General features: G+C 34.5%; 1 pseudogene; it reads left to right on the top strand.

Annotated features, from left to right (window-relative positions):
* Positions 1-1775: 1775 nt before the first annotated feature.
* Positions 1776-6491, top strand: LOC130802753 (pentatricopeptide repeat-containing protein At2g39620-like; annotated as a pseudogene).
* The last annotated feature ends 398 nt before the right edge of the window (positions 6492-6889 follow it).

Here is a 6889-nt window from a genome sequence, read left to right as displayed (position 1 = left end):
AATGACTGATTTTAATAAACAATTAAATGAATTTTATGTCATTTTATTTTTTAACAACTATTGCTGAAAAAAAGGAGACTTATGTACTTCTAGTAATTTAATAAATTGCAGTATAATTGAAATGAATGTAATTTATTTTGCAGTATAATTTTCTACCTGAGTAATTTTAGTATTTTATCTATTTTTCGGTATAATTTTCTAAACTTTACCTATATATATAACAGTGTAATTGGAATAATTGTGATTTATTGTATCCATTAATGCATAAATTTTTCTTAAATGCAAATGTGTAAATATGGTAATTCAATAAATGCAAATTAGTCAAATTTCATTAATATTGTCCAATGAAAAAAAGATAAATGACATGCTCATATTCAAATTGTCTTTTGCTATTATACAATAAAATTAATAGAATGTATGATTTATCTAATTTAATCTGATTTAATATTTAATAATAATCTAATATGATATGATACGAACTTATTTGATTAGATAAGGTTAATATTATTGTAGGAGTAATATTTTTGTTAATGAGAACTAGTTATTGTTAAGATATTATTATTATCATTATTATTATTATTATTATTATTATTATTATTGTTGTTGTTGTTGTTGTTGTTGTTGTTATTGTTATTATGTGCTTCGTAAGACAAAGAAAATGAAAAACTTATTGAACTACTCAATAATTAAAGGATAATTAAAGGAGAAAATCCGTGATGATAACTTACTTTTGCTCCAATAATTGTTTTAGAATGTTAGACAAGACATAGTACATAGTTTCTCCATCTTAATAATAATATATATTACATGCTACAAATTAAGCTCAAATATTACGTTGTTTCAGTTTATCTTCGAATTGATACCTAGATATTTCGAGATATAGTTAATTTTATAAAATAATATATACTTGAATGATGTTGATGCAATCAAGTTATAGAAATTACTATTTTTGGTGATTATAGGTGTGAAATATTTACATAAACTCATATATTAATTTATAAAAAAATATAAAAATAAAAAATCATACACCAGACCAAATCATTGTAGAATGGTTTGGTCTAGTTCGGCTTGGTGATTTAAACGGTTCGATTCAGTTTGGTAAATTTCCAGACCAAAAATTTTGGTTTGGTTTAATTTTAGTGTAAGACCAGACTAAATCGGACCATGTACATTCCTAGATGCCACAACTTTTAGCAAAGGTCCAATCATTTACAAAAATGTCACTCAAATATATAAGTCAATTGTTCTATTTGAGTTAAGTCTTGAGTGTTGCTTATTGTGCTCATAATATGAAACCTATGTTTTGTTTGTGCCCGTATGTGTGCTTATTAACCAAATTGAGGTTTGCATATGTGATCAAGCTAAGATTGGGGGAGCAAAAATTATACGGTTGATTGAACTTGGTTCGCTTGGTTTTGCTTGTTGTCTTGATCTTGCTTCACTTTCACTCTCTTTGGTGTAGCTTATGCACAATTTTATGTCTTAAGATGGTTATGCAACCTTTGTGTATGCAGTCCCCTAAGAGACCCTTTGAACGTTTGGCTTAAGTCTTCGATGAATTGTTTGGGGACAAGCAATATGCAATTCAATCCTGGGGAAGTTAATGAGTGAGTTTTATATCACTCATTAGAGAAATTTTAAATAAATATAAGAAGTATATTGAATCAAATATATTTGTTTGGATCCTGGTATAAATCGAGTGTGGGCAAAGATCATGAAGACAATATTGAGCCTAAATACATGGTTAATATCATAAAATATATCCCTTACAATTTTAATAGTTTATTCCTTTCTTCCAATTTTAATAGTTTATTCCTTTCTTCCAATTTTAATAGTTTATTCCTTCCTTTAGTAAACCTATTTTAATATTAAAAGCAAGAAAAAATAAAATAAAATAAAACAAAGCCAAATGCATGTTGTCCTCTTTGTATTAACCACCATTCACCATCATCTTTATCGACACCCTCAATCTACCTTTTTGAATTTCAAACATTAGAGCAGATCAAGCATTGTTCATCTTCTACATTTGAATTTTCGCAAGAAGCGTCATAGATGTTGCTTCTTGCCTTCGATTTTGATGAAACAAAGTAGGTATAATCATCTTCAGGTATCCTTTTCCCCTTTTCACTTCTGTATAGCATCAGTAACATCGATTCTCATACTCATTTTTGTTTTCCTTTTCTGAAAATCTTGATCTAGTGACCGATGGGTTTTTGTCAAATGAAGAATCAAACAATTGACCTAATTTTTGAGAAAACAACAATTAACATTCAAGCAAACATCAATCCTTCTTGTGTCTTGGCAGTCGACATCTGTGCATTGAATGTAGATTGATATTACTTTCTACAATTATCAGATAGATATCCTAAACACAACAAGACGGCACAACACACCACATTATTCAATTCCATAGCATAACTTTACACGATATGATTTAGCACAAAACATAACTATAGGCATCAAAACACGACACGATTTCAATGGTTACAAATAGGGGTGTTCAAAAATATCCGGTTTCGAAAACCCGATCCGAAAAACCCGCTTTTCGATTTTTAAAATCGGGTAAATTACCCGGTTTTCCGGATATTTCGGGTCGGCTACCCGGTTTTATAACCGGGTATTCGGGTCGGATGCGGATCGCGGATTTTGAAAAACCAGGTACCCGGTATCCGGTTTGAGTTTTTTTTTTTTTTTTTTTTTTTTTTTTTTTTTTAAATGTCAAAAATAAAATTGAAAGATTCACTAATCATTAGGCAAAAATCAACACTATACTCATAAACTTAATAAAATTCTAATTAGAAACTAGGAAAATTACTTAGAGTAAACATGAGAAGCTTACGATAAGGAAACTAGAAATGGAGTGGTGGTGGCGTAGGAGGGCCAAGGCACTGCAGTGGCGTAGGTAGCGGTGCAGGCAGCCGTAGCTGCTGTTGGAGTGCACGAAACAGCAGAAGTTGCTGTTTAGGGGGGAGAAATCGCAGCAGCTGTTGCTGCCAGGAGGGAGGAGGAAGGTGCGTCGGCTACTGCTGGTGGGAGTGAGGGCTGTCGGCTACTGTCCTGGTGGCTGTGGCGGCTCAGAGAGAGGTGAGGGAAGAGAAGAGGAGAGGGAAGGAACGAAGGAGATGGCAGCCGTGGGGTTTTGCAATGTGACGGAAGGGTTCTGGCAATATGGAGGAATTAATTAAATCTCCAAAAATTATTTAAAAAAAATTAAATTATTTTATAAAATATAATTATAAAGTTAAGTATTTTAATATTATTTGAATTACATATTAAAAAAAATGTTAAAAGAAATAAGAAAAAAAAATTACAAAACTAGGTATCCGGTTTTCGACCCGGTTTAAACCGGGTCGGATCCGGAATAGAATTTTAACTATCCGGAAAACCGGGTACCCGGTTTTTTGGAACCGGGTCGACCCGGTATCCGATTTTGAACGCCCCTAGTTACAAATGCCTCTTCCAAAACACTCCCTAAGAACTTCAGCTAGAAGTGTGTAAAAAAAACAAAAAAACATTCAAAAAGCCATTTAAAAACACACAAAAAGCTCGTCCAAAACACCCCAAAAAATTACTCAATGTAACCTTTGTTGTTGTAGACATTGAAACCATCATCGTGTAAATGCCATAGCAAGCAAAACTAAAATCATGCTCACGAAGTATCTTTCAATGCACTCTCTTGCAGCGGTAACTTCTGAACTTCCAATACAAACCCACAAAATCCCTTTTGATTACTCTCATTATGTTTCTCTACGTTCTTGTTGCAAAAATATAAGGTCCCTTTTCAGCATTCATGGCCGTCTAGTGATCTTGGGCATGACCCATATAAACTCAATCCTTACCCAACTAATAAATACTTATACTTTATTCCAAAAATATGATTCTGCAAGGTAGGTTTTTGATTATATACCAAACCTAGGTGTGATTTTGTATAATTCTATGATCAGAGCTTATTCTAAGTCAGGTCAATATGATGAAGCATTGAAACTATTTCATAAAATGACTGAGAGAAAATTAGAACCTGATAAATATACTTACACTTTTGTGCTTAAGGCCTGTGCTGGAAAATTTGACTTTAAGGAGGGTATTCAGGTTCATAGTGATGTAATTAGGAGAAATTTAGAGTTGGATGTTTATATTTCTACAGGTTTGGTTGATATGTATTGTAAAATGGGTCAGCTTGATCGTGCCCCAGAGGTGTTTGATAAAATGCCTAAAACATATATTGTATCTTAGAATGCTATATTTGGAGGCATTTTAGAGGATGGAGATCCTAATGAAGCACCGAATTTCATCCGAGCAATGCAATTAGGTGGGATTGTACCAAATTATGTTACCTTGTTAAACTTGTTTCCTTATATTTGCAAATTGGAAAATGTTAGGATATGTAGATTAATTCACGGTTTTGTTGCTAGGAGAGATTTTCGGTCAAAATTTTACAATGGATTGATCAATATGTACTCTAAATGTGGATTTGTAGAGGATACTCGGCTTGTTTTTGATCAGTTGCAAGGTAAGGATCATGTGTCATGGGGATCAATGATGGCTGGTTACACTCATAATGGATGTTTTTACGAGGTTTTGGAGTTATTTGACGAGCTAAAGTGTAAAAATGTAGTGATAAATAAGGTTTCTATTGTTAGTTCCTCGGTAGCTGCCTCTGAGTTAAAAGATATAGAAAGAGGAAAGGAGATTCATAAATGTGTAATGCAATGTTTTATTGACTCAGATGTTATAGTTGCTACTTCTCTAATGACAATCTATGTGCAGAGTTAGAAAATTCTAATCAAGTTATTAGAGGGCTTAAGGAAAAAGATTTAGTTGCTTGGTCTGCCTTAATTTTTGCATATGTACAAAGTGGTTTTCCTGGAGAAGCAGCATCTTTGTTTTGTGAGATGGTACAGAAGAAATTGAAACCTAATAGTGTAACTGTGTTGATTATGTTTCCGGCATGCGCAGAGTTTTCATTAGCAAAACCCGAAAAAAGTATTCATTGTTATTGTCTTAAATCTGGAATGGATTCAGAAATTACAATCCGAAATGGCCTAATTTCAATGTATGCTAAACGTGAGTTATTCAATCAGGCAATGGCTATTTTTCATCGAATTCCATCAAAAAATGTGGTTTCCTGGAATTCTATGATTAGCGGGTTTGTTCGGAATGGCGATGCATGTCAAGTGCTGAAAATGTACCATGAATTACTATCATCATGCTTGAGACCTGATTCTGAAACTATGGTGGGTGTGATCCGTGCGTGTACGCTTTCTCAAGATCTAGAAAATGGGATGTGTGTACATGCCCTAACCATTAAATGTGGATTTACTTCTGACTACTACATAAAGAATGCTTTGGTTGACATGTATGCAAAGTGCAGCAGGTTATGTTTGGCTAAGAAAATTTTTAGCGAAACTAAGTACGTCAAAGATGAGGTCTCTTGGAATGCTATAATTTCCGGTTTTGTACATAATCGAATGTCCAAAAAAGCTCTTGTAGCATTTTGTCAAATGAAATCTAAAGGACAACGACCTTCTGCAATTTCTATGGTTAGTGTCCTTCCTGCAGCAGCATATTTAACTGCGCTCTCAGTTGGTATGGCGCTCCATGCGTGTATCATACTGATGGGGTTTCAGTCCAATACGCATGTTAGTAATAGTCTGATTGATATGTACGTTAAATGTGGGCGATTTGATTGTTCAGACCAATATTTTGATGAAATGAAAAACAAAGACACAGTGACATGGAATACAATGCTTGCTGGGTATGCAGTTCATGGTCATGCGTCATGTGCTGTCAATCTTCTTTTGCAGATGCAAAGAGATAAAGTGGCGCTTGACTCAGTTACTTTCCTGAGTGTTTTGTCTGCGTGCAGACATGGTGGTTTGGTAGAAGCAAGAAGAATATTTAATTCCATGCATGACGAGTTGCATCTTGAACCTAAGCCGGAACACTATGCTTGTATAGTTGATTTGTTGGGTTGTAATGCTCTATTTACTGAAATAATGAACCTCATCGATATAATGCCAATGGAACCTGATGCTGCTGTTTGGGGAGCTCTGTTGGGTGCATGTAGAGTGCATTCTAATTCAGACTTGGCAGAAATTGCATTGAACAAGTTGGTAAAACTTGAGCCTGGAAACCCAGCACATTATGTTGGTCTATCAAATATATATGCTCAATCTGGTAGGTGGATTGAAGCTAAAACTATGAGGTTGATGTGTATTGCTGACATGTTGTCACAATGCAGAACCACAGGCTTTAAATTGTCCACACCAAGGTCTCGTAATAGCTGAATCAGCCAAGTGATTTCTGATGCAGCAGAAGCCATGGCTCTGTATTCTGCTTCAGAGGAACTTCTTGAAACTGTAGCTTGTTTTTTAGATTTCCAAGATATAGGTGACTGACCAAGCAACATCACATATCCAGTAACAGACCTTCTAGAATTAGGACAAGCTGCCCAGTCACTGTCTGAGAATGCCTGTAGGGTAAGTTGATCAGAACCATGTTGTAAAATTCCTTGTCCTGTAGTTCCGTTGACATACCTCAAGACATGATGTAGAACAGCAACATGTGGCTGCCTTGGAGTGTGCATGAACTGACTCAAAGTTTGGACAGAAAAAGACAAGTCTGGTCTTGTGTGAGTCAAAAAATTTAGCTTCCCAATTAAGGATCTATAATGATCTGGGTGATCATACAAATCACCTGAGTTTGCCAGAAGCTTGGTGTTTAATGATAAGGGAGCAGGAGCAGACTTTGAAAGATCAAAACCACAATTGTCAAGAAGAGATTTTGTAAACTTCTTCTGAGTGAGGATAATACCAGCTTTTGAGTAAGATACCTCGAGACCAAGGAAATAATGTAAAATTCCTAAATCCTTTATGCTGAAGACTGTGTC

Source organism: Amaranthus tricolor, chromosome 16, assembly GCF_026212465.1.
Source record: "Amaranthus tricolor cultivar Red isolate AtriRed21 chromosome 16, ASM2621246v1, whole genome shotgun sequence".
Taxonomy (NCBI): Eukaryota; Viridiplantae; Streptophyta; class Magnoliopsida; order Caryophyllales; family Amaranthaceae; genus Amaranthus; species Amaranthus tricolor.
This window is presented reverse-complemented; position numbering and strand designations above follow the sequence as displayed.